The sequence below is a fragment of the Siphateles boraxobius genome, unplaced genomic scaffold (genome assembly GCF_051911475.1).
Source record: "Siphateles boraxobius isolate OS27281-9 unplaced genomic scaffold, OSU_SipBor_1 269, whole genome shotgun sequence".
NCBI classification, from domain to species: Eukaryota; Metazoa; Chordata; class Actinopteri; order Cypriniformes; family Leuciscidae; genus Siphateles; species Siphateles boraxobius.
The window spans coordinates 1,269,844-1,286,197 of NW_027508886.1; the positions used below are offsets into that span (position 1 = coordinate 1,269,844).

Consider the following 16,354-nt stretch of genomic DNA (forward strand, 5'->3'; position numbering starts at 1 on the left):
ACCAAGAATGGCCGGAACGAGTAGAAGAAACATAAAGTTACATTCATATGCAGAATTACACACATTTAATGTTCACTCACACGACTATAAAGCCATAATACCGGCTACCATGACCTAGGAAAGATCAAATTCAGGTTTATACATTTCTTAAGTGGTTATACTTATAGAAAATATAAGATTGCAGAGTCTATTAGTCTTTCTTCATCAGAATTCAAGTGGGAGCTGTGATTCCCTTGGAATTCCTTTTGGGGGTCATAAAGTTGTATGACCTAGCAAGAGGGAGAGTTACAGAAGATGATCCTGTTAGGTAATCTTTCTTTAGAAATACACTTACTATTTGAAGTTATAGACCAGTCTCCAATTACATCTATAGAATAAGACAAAACTAATTAGATATGCATGCATACAGGAAGGTTAGATACAATTCTGTGTTATATACATTAAGGACATTCCTATCCTAAGTTGCACACACAGGACATTTGTGTGCGGGTATGTGTGGTGTGTGTGTGTGTGTGTATTTAAATTGAAATTAAACATATATGTGTTCATATTTGTTCAGTAGTGAAAGGAAAACAGGATTCGGTCAGTCGCTACATATTCCCCCTTTTCGTCGGATGAAGTCCCTGTGTGAACATCATCGGACGACAATCATCACAATGGCCGACTGGCAGGTGAATCCTTATGGTCATGTAGCAGGTGGACCATGGTAGTAGGGTAGCAGGTGGAACCTGATTGTAGGATGGCAGGTGGATCTTAAAGCTGAGGATTCAGCTCGATGAGGTTTGGCGTGGTCTCTGACTTGGCACCCCCTTTCCGGGGATTCCGTCTGAGACCTTCAGGCACGGCTTTCGTGAGCTCGGCTGTGTCGCATCTGGTGGAGTCTTCTGTACAGAATGAATGCCACTCATAGTGTCAGAGTGTGGCTGATTACCTGTAGAGATGCACAGCACAATGTCGGCTAAGGTCCAGCCTAGGACCGCAGATGAAGTGTTCAGAACGGGCAGTCGAGACAGTGCTTGGATGGCTGTGTTGACCGGAGCAATGTCAATGAATTGGGACCCCCTTTCCTCGATCCAGAGTCTCAGTTCTGGATCTAAGGTGAAGTTGTAGTTCTTGAAGGATGGGAGTTCCAGTGCTGTCTGGTACTCTTTGCTCGGAAGATGGTACAATGCCAGATCATTCAGGTGGAATATGGCACCTTTCGGGGCTTGAATCCACGTACTGTGGTTGAGCATGTTGACACGGCTGGTTGTGTCATGCTGGTGGTAAGTGAGAGTAGCTGTACGCACAGGTGTGTTAACGAGCCACCTGTCATCTACAATCTCTGCTTGCGTCTCTGTGACTTTTGGTCGAGGCTTAGCTTTGGCAGGGCAGCGTGTGTCGCTGACCAGGGGTTGCAACCCGCAGGTTCCTTCAGTGTTGTCTCTGAGGAAGGGTTTGCTAGGGCAGAGATAGTGAATGAATTTGGTGAGGTACACATGTGCAGGTTTGGGGCCAGGTGCAGCTGTCGTGGTAGGCCACCACATCTGGAATACGTGCCTTGATGTGGGTGTTGCTTTTCAAAAACCTGACATTGGCAATGCCTTTAAGTCTGTAGACTTGGTTTGACTCGCTGATGGATTGGTTCAAGAGCACATCCACTTCCCTCTGCTCGTGATCGACGTAGAGTAGGATGGCGCTACCCAGAGAGTAGGCCAGGTGTATTTGTAGAGGATCAGTTGGCCTGGTGATGGCCGAAACCAGCATAGTTAGCACAAGGCTTAAGGGTTTCAAGTACGGTGGGATTCTACCCGTGGCTGGGCTGTCATTTGAGGAGTTAACCTCCCAAGCATGTCTGTTATCAGGGCTGTAACCAGCTGAGTTTGGGCAAAGTCATTCTGGACGACAGTAAACAGCGGTTTCATGCAGTTCATGGTCTGATTCAGCAGGATGCTGTGAGCGTTGAGGATGACCACGTTCCTCTCAATGTCTTGCCGATGGTTTGCAAAGATGCACTCTGCGTGGTGAGTTGCTCTTTTAGCTGTGAAAGTTCAGTCTGAATTTCAACCACATGCCGTTTCGCAGTGGCTATGTTTGCTGTGTGGACACTTGGCATGCCAGTGTCGAACAGAGTTCTGGCGGCAGCTACGGCTCCCAGGAACCGTTTGGAGTGTTAGTTGGTGCTTAGGAGTCCTGATTGTGTAACAGTCACTTTCCCAAGTTGGTTGGACATGTGTTCGACCTTGGCCTTGGCGTGAGAGAGGGAGTCCTCTGTCCATCGGGCACTTGCCCAGCCGTATTGGGCTACGGTGCTGGGGTAGTGTGCTCTGTAGGCCTTGTGGGGCTGGATGAGTCGAACATGCGCTTGATGGGTGTAGGTCCTGCAGTCGGTGATCAGGAGTCTCAGTTGTTATCTCGGTGGCAGCTGTCCTCTGGATGGCTGACAGCACGGCATGGCGAACCACAGCAGCAACCTGGTACAGACAACAGGGAGAGAGAGAAAGAAAGGGGAGGAAAAAGCCAGTGAGGGTTGTCTTTGGTTGGACAGGGCAGTCTTTTTATTTCATGGGTGGCAACTAGGTTTAGCTTGCCTTGGCCCATGTTTTGCCACTTCTTGCTGCTGGCATGTCGCTTGCTTCAGTGTATTGTCAGTGGCTCTGGTGCTGTGGTTTGCAGCGCATGATGCGTCATGGACGTACATTGGCCTTATCCCCCCTTTGCGCCGTTGCATTACACGTCTTTGCGTTGTGGTGTCAGACGGTGCACACATAGAATGTAGCTCTGTGCACGCAGCATGTGCTTGGTGTCATGTCGTGTTCTGAGTAACTGGTTGTCAGTGAGTGTAGACGGCAGTCAAGGGTTGGTTGGAGGGGTCTGAGAGGTGGTGAAGCAAAGTCTTTATTGTGTCAGAGTCCCGCATGTTCGTTATGTTTGTGTTTGTAAACAGCGGAGCTAGCGTAAACTGCTGTGAGGTAGAAAGTTTAGGTTGTAAAGTTCTTATGCTGTGTGTAATCACTTCAAACTTCAGGGTGGGTGGTCGGGTTTGAAGTGACCACAGCTAGTCGTTAAGTGCGCCAGGCTTGGTGAGGGTATGGGTTTGGTCATTCAAGTCTTTGTCAAGGCCCGGTTGCCTTGAGTGTCATTTCACCTTTTTCCAGTAGACAATCATGTTGTTTGTTCTTGTGATGTCATAGCATGCCTGGAACCGGTGTTGGTATGTGACAGGCATGTGGTTTGAAGTCTTACAGCCATTTTGTTTCCAGCCTGGAAGTTGGTATGGGAAACTGAGTCAGGCATAGTTAAAGTCTGTGCACATAAGGAGTTCTTTGATGTACACGTCAACGCGGTGTGCAGCGTTATGAGAATGGCTGCTACCTCAGCATATTGTGATGACTGCGGGCCCAACTTGAAGTATTGTGGTGGGCACGTTATGTAATTTACCTACAGCATGCCCGCACCTGATTGACGGGTGCCCTCATGGTGGTAGGAACATCCATCGATGTAGGCTGTGGGCATACCTTGACACGCATTCTCTTTAAAGTACCTGTGACAGGTCAGTTGTTGTTGTTGGGGTTCTTCTACATCCACCGTCGCAGCTGGTGTGTTATCAGAGCAGTTTTGGCAGGCTGCCAGGCCGTGGCCTAGCGCAGACTTGTGATTTTGAGCATAACCTGCCTCAACATTGTGCCCCTGGAGGGCCATTAACCATGTGGCTATGCGTGAATTGGTGATCACGCCATCTCGGATGCACTGGCTCCAATGGGCTCCAATGTAGTTGGAGAATCTCTGGATGGCCCATACAGTGCAGAGCAGGGCTTTTTCACAGTCTGAGAATTTTAGTCTCTGGTGGGAGAAGTGTCCTGCTGGCATATGTAACGACTCCTTTGTCTTGATCATGCCTTTGGTACAGGCCAGCACTGAGACAGTGGTTGGAGAACCCAGCTTCTAGATAGAACTCTTTTTGTGGGTCAGAGTAAGCCAGGCATGGAGCTGTGCATAAGTGTCGTTTTAGCTCATTGATGGCATTTTCTTTAACTTCTGTCCATACAAATGGGCAGTCTTTTTTCAGAAGGGCAGTTAGAGGTTTCGCAATGTCTGAGTTGCTTTCGCTGAACTGCCGTGAGTAATTGCGCACCCATAGAAAGCTTGTAGCTTGAGATGTTGGTGGGTGGCTTGATGTTTTGAACAGCTTGAATACGGCTGGACTGCGGTTCGATGCCTTGTGATCCGATGAGTGGGGCCACATAGTTGACTTTGGTTCGACACCACTGTCCTTTGTGGAGGGCGTTCTTGGCGCCGGCAGTGGATAATTGGTTCAAAACATAGTCTATCTCTTTCAGGTGGTCAGCCACTGTTGTGCTTTTCATGAGAGCATCATCAACGTAGATAAGGTTACCTCTCATTCTGGCATCTGGGCATGCTTTGTTCAGGAAGATGTTGAACTCAGCAGGTGAGGTGGCATAGCCTAACGGGTACCTGGTGAAAGTGAATTGTCTGTTGCCGAACGTGAATGCTAGCTTGTGCTGGTCTTCTGGATGCACAGGTATGGTCCAGAATCCAGAGGCCACATCAAGTGTTGAGAAGATTGTGGCTCCTCTGATTCTGGGTATTTCTTGCTCCAGCTGGGTCATGGGCCATCGGGACAGTGGCACCTGTTGATTCAGTTTCCTGCAGTCAATGGTGGGTCGCTACTTGCCGTTTGGTTTGAGGACGGGCCAGATGGGGGCAGAATGGGCGCTGTTGCATGGACGAATGACACCTTTTTCATGCCTGGATCCGATGATCTCTCGCACCGGTTCGTGTTTAGCGATGGGGATCTTGTACTGCCTGACAAAAGTGGGAGGAGCATTAGGGTGCGTTGGGATGCGCACAGTGTGGAGTTCGGTGAGACCACAATCTAAAGAGTCTTTGGCAAAGGATGCTTTGAACTTGTAAAGGACTTGTCTGAGTCTTTGTAGATCTGCATCATTTTTAATTGCGTCAGCGTCTTTTAGAATTTGCTGAACTTGAGACTCAAATCCTGGGTACGGCTCCACTGTTGGTGCTGTTCTGCATACCTGGTCTTTGTCCATTGGCACGCAGTTGTTGAAAAGGATGTAGACTACACGCGATGACACTTCAGTAAGGGGTGTGGCTTCCAACGTGAGTCCAAGTTCAACACATTCGGGTGAAGGTTGAAAGAAGCCCAGCGTGTGGTTTAGGGTTTGACCACAACGCATGTTGAGCCGGACGGCGACCCCTTTGGTGTAAGCTGGTATCACAGTTTCCTGTTCGTTGATTAGGGTGCCAACCTCAGGAATGGTCTGACCTGACAGGAGGTTCTCAGTGTTGGTTGGAACAACAGGGGGCTGTAAAGTCAATGGGGCCCACACTACCTCATTAATGATGTCCACATGAGCCTTGAGGTGAGTCAGGATGTCTACTCCAATGTAGACATCATGGGGCGGGTCCGGAAGGACCAGGAAGTAATGGGTCAGACACCGGTGGTTCCAGTTCAGGTTCAAAGCGCAGACACTTTGGCCGTAACCATGGTTGATGGGTACGTGTTTAAAGGAAAACGGTCGCGCTTGCTGGCAGAAGGAAGGTCTGGTGTGTCTTAATGAGAGCATTGAATAGTGAGACACTGACGGCTGAGTTGTCTGCCCATAGTGCAAGTACAATGTCAGTAGTGGTTACATCATTCAACTGCAGGTCAGTTGTGTCCTTGGGGCAGAAGGAATCAGAGTCTTAGGTGAGCTGAAATGTGCAGATTGGTGAACTTGAATCTTGGTCTGGTGCTGGAACGGTGTCCCCGTGGCTGGCTGTGAGAGTTTCCGTGAACTCTGTGACCTGACAGTCTGGCTCGGTTGGCCTGTGTGACTGGAGGGGGAGGGGTTCCCGCACTTGAGCCCAAACTTTCAGTTGTTTGAAGTCCTGTAAAGGTTCAAAGCGATCTAGCAGGTCTTTGCCAATTAGAAGTGGGTAAGTGTTAATTTTTTTGTGTGCACTGGGTGGATCAGACTCATAGAATCAATTGTCAGGTGAATGTGAGCTAACTGTTCAAGCCTGATGTCATTTTGGCTGTATGACTGCACGCTCAGTTCACAAGTTTGAGGTGTAAGAGTTCGATCTTGTCTCTTAGCTTGAAATTGGAGTCTTTTTGAAAAGGTGAGATGAGATTACTGTAAGATGTGATGCTGTGTGTTCCCTGCTCACTTCCTTTTCCAACGTGATGTTCAGGAGGAGTTACCGGCCCACCCCCTTTTCGACCAGGTTGCCCAGGAATGTTGTCATTGGGGCAGGTGTGACGATCAATGGGTGGTTAGGACCGGGTTTGTGTGGCTGTCTGCGGGTGCAGATAGCCAAAACAGCATTTTCTGGTACCTTGGGATAGTGGTACCTGATATGAGGAAGTGTGCTGTCTCATTCAGGGTGTGCAGCTGTCAGCTGTGGAGCTTGGGTGATGCTGTCACCTTGTGATGTGACAGTTAGCTCTGTGGTCTTTGGCTGACGAGCAGTGTTCGGGGTGCTTGGCTCAGTCAGTTGGTAGTCAGACCGGGCGTTGGTTTCAGTTCTTATGCTTAGACATAAGATGTGTGGTTTGTCTTTCTTGCGAGTTTTCTGTAAAGAAGCTCTTTCAGCACCTTCAGGATCTCTGCCCTCTCTTACGTGGCTGCACTGTTTTGATCTGATGTGGGCTCAGACTTGGGCTTACCAGTGGCACGTTGAGAGGGGTTCCGATGCCGGCTCTCTGGGCTTGATGCTCCGGACAATGGGGATCGGCTATTTCTGGGTCGCCGGCTGGCTTCCCAGGTGGCTCCACCCCTTGGGTTGTTGGATGGGTGTTGCCGGTCCCAGAATCTTTCAGAGCGCCCGCTCTGGTGCTTCGGGCGAGCACCATTGCGGTTGTGCTGCCCTCTGCTGGCTTGGAACTGTCTTGACTCTCTGTACAAAGGTCTGTGGTGTTGTGGGGCGTCCTCTAGAGTCAGCTCTGAATAGTGTTCAGAGACAGGGAAGATGGTGTGGTTTTTTACAGTCTTTTTGGACACAGTCTTTTGCTTGACATAAGCTTTGTGGGCCAAGTCTCGTAGCTGTTGGGCAGACATGGTCCGTGAACAGGCCAGGTGATGACTCACTGTGGGATGCAGATTTGGGAGAAACAGAGTTCTGAAGTTGAAATCCTCTTCCATACCTGGCTCGTTCCGTGCTCCGAAGTAGGCTTGTCGGAATCGGCCGTAGTAGGTCTGATGGGTTTCAAGTCTTGTCTGCTTGAGGTCCATGGCGATGATGAGCCCTTGGTCTGATTCTGGATCAGAGAATGCTCGGATCAAAGCTTGTCGCAGCTGCTGGTAGTCAGTTTTGACAGTCTTAGTTTGACGGTCTAGGAAGCTGCGCACGTCACGGCTAGACGTAATTCTTAGCAGGTACAAATTGTCCCAAGCTGTCAAGTTGGCAACAGTTTGCAAGTGAAAGTCAATGTCCTGTAGATAAGAGTGAATGTCATCACCTCCTGCAGGGTCTGGATTAAACGTAGGGATGTTTCTGGCCAGCTTGTCGAGTTCTTTTGGGGCCATGCCATGGTTAACGGCAGGGGTTGTCTGGAAGCTGGCTGGTGACATCTTGAGCAATGGGCTTTTAACCCCCCTTTCAGCTCTGAGTTTGTGGCTGAAAGGTACGGACCGGGTGGTTAGGGGAAACTTTGTGGTGTGCGTTTCCCCTTCCCGTTCATTCTGCAGTCTATGAGAGTGTTTCAGCTCTCTGTGAACAATGTCAAGTTCGTTTTTTTTAGATCGTGTCTCTGCTGAGTAAGCTTGTGGATTTCAACTCGGGCTGCGTGCAAGTGGTTTTTGCAGGCCTTGGCTTTAGCGTCTCTTTCTTTTAGTTCAGTCTCTGCTCTTACAAGGAGAGCTTCACCTTGTCGGAGTTTCTCGTTGAGTTCCTCTCTGGCGTTTCTCTCCGCTTGCTTTCTTTGGTCTGTGTCGAGACGAAGATCTTGCAGGGCATTTTGAAGTCTTTCTACTTGTTTCTGTAGCTCTGGATCTGTGTCGTCCTCTTTCTCGCGCTGGTTCTGGGTCTCGAGGAGGAGCTGATCAAGGCGACTCTGGGTTCGGGCCTGGTCCTTCCGGGCCTCCTCCGCTTGAAGCTGAAGCGCTGCTGCTTACTGCTCCAGGTCGATGTTGCTCCGTTCGCTGAGCCTTGCCTGGGCGACGAGGTTGTGTGCGATGCCTCCGACGATTCTGGCCCAGTCTTTGTAGATGTAGCTCTGGGTCGGATCGTGGGCCATCAGCTCGTCCACGTCGGCATCCTTAGGCAGGAAGGAGGTCGTCATGGCTCTCGACCATGACTGTAGGACAGGAACATACTGGCTCACTGTGGGCAAGAGGAACACAACATACACAAACAAAGAGACCAATGCAAGTCCGTTCTAAGCTTAACAAGCTATACTCATACGGGCTATGCCGTTCATGAGAATTTTGGGGCTAACTGATGTAAACAGTTAGCGAAGCCAATTGATTTGGGTCGACGAAGGACCCGAACTAGAGATTTGACAGGCAGTAGCCTAGCGGGTCACGTGATGACACCGGCTGCGTAATTGTCACTCTATTCTATTATTTAGCTTCCTTGGTGGCTCTCACAGGTTACTGTCTCTAAGTGAAATGAAAGAAACAAATCACAACAGAACACAAAGATAGAAGAGATCAGAGTGAAAGGAAACAATGAAAATGAATAGGTCTGTAATGAACTGGAATACATACTAACACTGGAAGTGTTAGGGAGAATAAGGAGGCCTAAGCCTACTACCGCTGATAGGGTTTAAGATAGGGCCTACGGGTGAGAGGGGTTGTCGGGATAGCAACCTAAGAAGGTGTGGCTTGGAGAAGAGATGGGCCAAACACTTAAAATATCCGGGAGATATCTAGTATTTTGTGGCTCATAGTAGGTGGAATGGGTTTTATTAAATTTAGTTTACCTGCGGTGAATTGAGTCCACTCCGGTGAGAACCAGTGGCATGGTCAACCTCCCTGGCGCTTCCCAAACACTGAACCGCGGTGTCCTCGGCCCTCCATTACTCTGTGTCGCGTTGCGCCCTCCCAAACAGCCTTTGTGACTTTAAACACAACTCGGCAACGCCAAGATGTCAATCGCCAGACAACACTACAAAATTGGGCTGTTCCCCAGAACCCTCCCGGAGGAGTGGCCTCTTTTTAGGCCCCAGTTTAGGTACTGGTCCCAGAAATTGTCTTTTGTGTCGGCTGGACTGGTTGACTACCTTTGGAGTGCCAAATTGCTGATGTCAGCACTGCGGGCCGCAACGACGGACAGAGATAAAAGAAACCGAGATTCACACACAGCCAGTGTTGGTAAAGCTGGTCGGACAACCTTGCTGGCCGGAACACCACCAGAGATGACTTCAAATCACCAAGGGAGTACTACAATAGATACACAAAAGGATGAACAAGGGAAGCTTAAAGTGAATTAAGGCTTGTTTGTTTAAACCAAATTGAGTAATTATTTATGTAGCAATAAGAGTCGAAGGTTTTACTAAATAATAATAAAAAGAGGTAATTATGATAATGTTGGTAATTATCAAAATAACCTAACCCAAAAGAGAGGAAAAATAATAAAAATCAAAATATGAAGAGACAGGATTGAAACACGGTAGAAGAAGCAGGCCGCAGTAGTGGGTTTCACCACGAGGGGGGCGTACTCCTTCTCCGTGCTTTGCTTGGGTAAACAGAACACTTGATTCAAATTCAAAATTCAAAACTTGTTTAAATTTAAAACTTAAAACAAGCAGGAAAGAATTAAAAGGGAAATCAGAATGATATCCTATAATAGCTAATAACACGGTAAAGTATCATTAATAACTATAAAATAATCAAAAAGGGGAAGATGAGATAGATGCACAATTCAAAACAGAGTGAAAGGAGGAAAAACGTGATACCGACTTAGGGGGAAAGGCCACAGGGTGGCGCTGTTTCCTCCACATGGATATCAGTGACTGACAGGCAAACACGATGTAAATTTAAACTGGTTTAAAACCAAATTAAAATAAGCGTGAAAGGAGATTGAGAAATCAGGATAAAATGTTATAATAATTTACGACAACAGTAAAGTATCGTCAATAACTATAAAATAGTCAAAAGAGAAAAGTAGACATAGGCAATTCAAACAGAATTGGACAGAGAGACAAGGAGAGTTGAGTGAGCCGACTTGGGCTCTCTCTGGCTGTGCTGGGATTTAGTTTAAGTTTTAATTCAAATCTTGTCTTGAACCAAACTCAAAGTAAATGTACCAGTCAAAAGCAGAAAAATTTGTCTAACACAAAATAATATTCGGACGAGCAAAGGTCTAAATGCAAATAATTATTGAGAATTTAGACAGGGAAATGAATTCCCTTAATTCACAGGGAAATGAATTCAGCAGTAAAGAGAGCATTATCTGAAACGGCCACAAGATGGCGTAATTGCGCTCATGCAGGCTGAAGTCAGAAGGCGGGGCGTAATTCGAGACTCCTAAACACTTAAAGGCGCCCACTTTAATGTGATTCAAACTAAGAGCTTTCAGCTCGCGTCGTGCGCTGATTTCCTGCAATAAATCACAAATAAACAAGCAGATCTCTGCGGATCTTTCGGTGCTGTACAGCACAAGAGCGTGAAACAGGATTTTTTCGCTGTGAAAACACGCAGATGTGAAACAACAGGAATTTCCGTCTGTTGTTACTCACATAAACATTTTTATGTATTAGATTTATATTTAAATGTATCAGATCTTTAATTGGGTAGCTAAACGAATTTTGACCAGGAGTTTACCGTTTTTGTTGAATATCACTGGGTTAACCACGACTTCAATAACGACATTATGTAAGGCCTTTTACCACTGAAGAGAGGAAACTCGCTCTCGATCAGATTTACGTCTTGCTAAAGAGATTCTCGTCTTAATCAGGCGTTTAAATAATATTAACATGTACTAGCTGCAAAGAGTTTGCTTCGTCTTTACAGGGACAGGTATAATATTATGAAATGCAGTTTAATTTAGCAATTAACAGTGTTCACATGTTAGACATATTTCACAGAGTCGATTTGCTTAACTGAGATCGGCTTCGTGCCGAACAGTTCTTCAGTGGGTTCGCGTTGCGCGACTTTCACTGGAGCGCGCATTAAAAAAAAAAAATTAATACACAATATACTCATAAATTGAAACTGAATTTGCTCATAAAACAAAGTTTGAAATGCCTCGCGATCTCCACCAAACTGTAGCGACAATGAGTCTTACATTAAATTAGTTCAATTATATATAGGGAATTTAATAATTAATCATGAATGATTAATATATTGCACATTACAGTTAAATTATCGAAGCTGAAAATAGATCGATTGTATATATGAATGATCACCATAATGGGTTATGGTTCGTCATTAATATATCAATAGTCTTATTACAGATCGATTATATGAGATAACCTTAAATGGAATTAATTTAGTTATCGAACAATCTGTTTGTCCAGCAAACGGCCGTAAGATTAACTTATCAATTTTCAACAAAAATTATCTCTTTCTTATAATTCCAAAAAAGCTATTTTCTGGCCATAAAAAATCACCTTCTTGTTATAATAAAATTTAGGTTACTGAAATAGTAACGAATTGTAAAGCTTTGTAGCTAAAGGGTCGAACACTTCATTGACTTTGTAAAAATGAGCACTTTAGACAATTAGCAATCAAGAATATAATGGTTTTAATAAAAAGAAACTATGGATACAGAATTCTACATTTAAACCCGGGATACATGTATGTACAATAAACAGTAAAACTAACGAGACAAACGAATAACAACGGGAGTGAGAGAGAGAGAGATTGAGTGAGAGAGAGAGAGAGTGAAGTATATATATATATATATAGAGAGAGAGATAGATAGAGGATGAGAAAGTGAAACTAACGGTCAGGATGAGAGAGATCACCGGGGTGATCGCAGCATGGCAAAAATCACAGACAATAACCCTTAGAGAGGCAACAAGAAATCACATCAATCAAATCAAATCAATAACCTATACTTGCGTATATGGTTCTCTTTGTGTTGCTGAGGAACGCAGAGTCGTATGCGTGTTTGTCCTTCGGTGCTATAGGCTTGTTCTCTCGTGTCTTCCGGGGCGAGCAGACTCGCGGGAAGTTTTAAAGGTTCACCGAACGTGAAGTTACCAAGGAAATAGAGCGGGAAAAGTTCTTCTTTGTCTTGTCAGGATAATTGATGATGCTATAAAATTTTGTCATTTCTAGCCAGAAAGATTGTACACACAGAACAATACATTTTACTGTAATATCCTATGTATGACTGGTTTAGTCAAAACAAGACGGTCAAACAGGTACCAAGATGGCCGGAACGAGTAGAAGAAACATAAAGTTACATTCATATGCAGAATTACACACATTTAATGTTCACTCACACGACTATAAAGCCGTAATACCGGCTACCATGACCTAGGAAAGATCAAATTCATGTTTATACATTTCTTAAGTGGTTATATATAGATTGCAGAGTCTATTAGTCTTTCTTCATCAGAATTCAAGTGGGAGCTGTGATTCCCTTGGAATTCCTTTTGGGGGTCATAAAGTTTTATGACCTAGCAAGAGGGAGAGTTACAGAAGATGATCCTGTTAGGTAATCTTTCGTTAGAAATACACTTAAGATTTGAAGTTACAGACCAGTCTCCAATTACATCTATAGAATAAGACAAAACTAATTAGATATGCATGCATACAGGAAGGTTAGATACAATTCTGTGTTATATACATTAAGGACATTCCTATCCTAAGTTGCACACAAAGGACGTTTGTGTGCGGGTATGTGTGGTGTGTGTGTGTGTGTGTATCCTTAGGGCATATTGTCCATCCGTGGTGTGCACCACGTGAGGGTTTCGAGAACAACGGGACCTGTTTCTTGATTGCGCAATGCGTCATAAATGGAGTTAATCAATGACCTGCTGGCAGACATTGGGGCACCATTTCACATGATTCAAGGTTTTGTGAATTAAACATATGTGACCCGTCACAGAAACCAGGGACACAAGTCGGCAGCACAACTTTCGAGCAAAATGAGAAAGAAGAGTTTTTTTTTCAAAATTGGTGATTTTCAATTTTTTGGAGAATCTGTTAATTGAAATCACGAAGAAGCCTCTCCATGTTTGAGATAGCAGTATTGGTATATTTAAAAGCTTACATTTTGAGGTTGAAATCGGCTTGTTTTCGGAGATTCTAGCATGCAGTAGGGGCGTGGCGTGTCATTGTCTGTGTGTATTTCCATACTGAATAACCCGGCGCTTTTGCCCCCGCCCTCCAAGTCAACCACATGGCTACTTATTATGCTGTGCTCTGGCCAGCTCTCTCTGATATCAAAATTCAATGAAGATGGATGCCGCAAAGATTGTCGCAGACGAGATGAACCGTCTGGCAGTTACACCGAAAATGTTTTCGCCGCACTTCGTGGGCTCGGGAAACTGAACCGGAGGTATGGGCGCAGCGCGCTCGCCCTCAGTGCTTCAATACGGCGGCTCGGCTCGCTGACAGCGGTGGCTGGCTGTTTCATATGTGACGGAGAATCGAAATAGAGGATGCAGTTAAGACCTTTGCTGCTGCGATGAAGGCCTGCCGTGCGTGTTTCTGAAATGTAAGTTAAGCTTAATTTGCTCTTTAGTCGTTATTTAAGATGCTGAACCTGCTGATGATATAATGTGCTTGCGGACATTTCATTTGTGTGTGTATACGCACATAAGAAAGTGGTGTAAAGAGATTTGCAACAGTAATTTGAGGAGGTGAAATGTGATTATTTGGAAAATTGCAGAAATGACTGCTTAAAGAAAAATGCCAGCAGGCATTTGCCTCCTACATAAACTTTAATATTGTTGACATTTTGGGCACACGAGCGTTGCGTACTATTTGCGCTATATGTAGGCCTATGGCTTATTGGTCTTTGTTTGTTGTTGTTGGTTTTGCGTTATATGTATATGGCATATTGGTCTTTGTGTGTTGTTGCTGGTTTTGCGTTATACTGTATGTATATGGCATATTGGCCTTTGTGTGTTGTTGCTGGTTTTGCGTTATATGCAGGCTATATGGCATATTGGTCTTTGTGTGTTGTTGCTGGTTTTGCGTTATATGTATATGGCATATTGGTCTTTATGTGTTGTTGCTGGTTTCGCGTTATATGCAGGCTATATGGCATTATTGGTCTTTGTGTGTTGTTGCTGGTACGTTGCAAATAGAGGGGCAGCACAATTGTTTTTCGCCTAGTGCGGCAGAAGTGCACTCATTCGAAGTGTAAAAAAAGCTGTAAAGCACATGGAGGAGCTTTACAGGGGGTATGGCTTATCTAAATGAGATGTAAATGAGCCCTATTGTCACCCCCAGCAGCAGAGACAGGTGAGAACTGCACAATCTTTAGCTCGTTTTCTCCTCTTTGAGCTTTTTTAAGTGCCTACTTTAAAATGGCCACAACTTCTCCAAATATTATCAGATTTCCACATGTTACACATCGTTGGAAAGCTTGGATATTACACTCTCAGAATCTATGAATAACTCAAAATGCCCCAGAACCGACTTGTGTCCCTAGTTTCCGTGACTGGTCACATATATGTGTTCATATTTGTTCAATAGTGAAAGAAAAACAGGATTCGGTCAGTCGCTACACAGAGGAATGGCACTTCTCAGGTGTCAATCTACATTCACTCTTTGAGTGAACATCCTCAAAGGAAAAAAGATAATTTAAAGGTGTATGTAAAAGGTTTTATTTCATTTTTTATCGTAATCACTGACTAAAGCTCATTCTTGTCATCTCACACTTCCCCCACTCCCCTTGGAATAAGTGGCTGTTGTAGTGTTTGGTCTGCTTCGCTTCACACTTGGCTGATCCCATCTTTTTTTCTTCTTGCATTTCTTCTAATGGTGCTTGGATGAAAAACAGGATAATTTTCACTGCTTCCTTCCATCTTTACATCATCATGTCATCTCTCTACTAATCATACATGCTTTGCAATAAACCTTGTAATCGCAGTAGCTGAGAAAGTCATGCAGTGAAAGTCTAAAACAATAAGATAATTTTGTTGTGTTTTTTTACGCTCCAGCCACTGCAGGCTCAAGAGGCCCTGCTCCTGCCCCGGCTCGTGCTACTGCCCCTGCTCCTGCCCTTTATCCTGCTCCTCCAGCATCGTGGACCCCTGGCCAGGTGTCCCAGTCGCCTGCAGAGCTTCCTGTCCACTGGAAAGAGCAACTCCCATCTTTCCAGCAAGGCCTTCAACCCCTGTCCCTCTGCACCAGGACCATCCTCACTACAGCCACACACAGGACTGCAGCGCCCTGCCCAGCCTCCTCTGCAGTCTCCTCCTCTGCGCCCTGCCCAGCCTCCTCTGCAGTCTCCTCCTCTGCGCCCTGCCCAGCCTCCTCTGCAGTCTGCTCCTCTGCGCCCTGCCCAACCTCCTCTGCAGTCTCCTCCTCTGCGCCCTGCTCAGCCTCCTCTGCAGTCTCCTCCACAGCCTTCTGTCCAGCCAAGTGCTGCCTCTGCTCCTGCAACATCAACTGTGTCCAGTGTTGCAGACCAGGCTCCTGTAAGTAAGCTTCTCATTATTTGTGTGCAGGTGCTGCAGCGTGATTTCCAATGACCACTAAAAAAGAGGCCGCATTTCCTCTGTGCTGGAAACTTTGCACTGGCTACCTTTTAATTGTAGATTTAATCAAAAAATTGCGCTTTAAGCCATGCAAGCTGAAATGTTGGCGGCCCGGCAGCAGCAGGGAGGATGTATGTTTCGGCTCGTTGGTCTAGGGGTATGATTCTCGCTTAGGGTGCGAGAGGTCCCGGGTTCAAATCCCAGACGAGCCCATTATTAGGCTTTGCTTTTAATCTCTTCAGCCTGATTAGGGCAACCAGGATATTTCTGAGAAATTGGGGATAAAATGTGCAAGAGAGAGGCCGGTTAGCTCAGTTGGTTAGAGCGTGGTGCTAATAACGCCAAGGTCGCGGGTTCGATCCCCGTACGGGCCACTCATTTTCTCTCTGGGGCCTTCGCTCTGCTCTTCTCGAAAATGACGGGCGGTCTCCCAGACATGCCTGCTGGCTAAACCACACTAGTACCTGGCCGAAATAGCTCAGTTGGGAGAGTGTTAGACTGAAGATCTAAAGGTCTCTGGTTCAATCCCGGGTTTCGGCAGAGGAACTACGTCCGCCTCTTTAAGTCTACCTGATTCCACCTAGCCTCATCGCTATCTTCATCTCAGATAGCCAGCTATCAGAGTGTGTTGGTTCCATGGTGTAATGGTTAGCACACTGGGCTTTGAATCCAGCGATCCGAGTTCAAATCTCGGTGGAACCTATTTAGGTTCTTTGCGGAAGGGAGGAAAAAAACAGAGGT

The 16,354-nt window shown here is 45.9% G+C and overlaps 4 non-coding genes across 4 annotated transcripts; all 4 read left to right on the plus strand.

The window, feature by feature from the left end:
* The first annotated feature begins 15,753 nt into the window (after positions 1-15,753).
* On the plus strand, positions 15,754-15,825 carry trnap-agg (transfer RNA proline (anticodon AGG)). Its single transcript has one exon. It is a non-coding gene; the product is annotated as a tRNA-Pro (tRNA).
* An 88-nt stretch (positions 15,826-15,913) lies between these two features.
* On the plus strand, positions 15,914-15,987 carry trnai-aau (transfer RNA isoleucine (anticodon AAU)). Its single transcript has one exon. It is a non-coding gene; the product is annotated as a tRNA-Ile (tRNA).
* Positions 15,988-16,080: 93 nt separating this feature from the next.
* Positions 16,081-16,153, plus strand: trnaf-gaa (transfer RNA phenylalanine (anticodon GAA)). The gene has a single exon. It is a non-coding gene; the product is annotated as a tRNA-Phe (tRNA).
* A 90-nt stretch (positions 16,154-16,243) lies between these two features.
* trnaq-uug (transfer RNA glutamine (anticodon UUG)) lies at positions 16,244-16,315 on the plus strand. Its single transcript has one exon. It is a non-coding gene; the product is annotated as a tRNA-Gln (tRNA).
* The last annotated feature ends 39 nt before the right edge of the window (positions 16,316-16,354 follow it).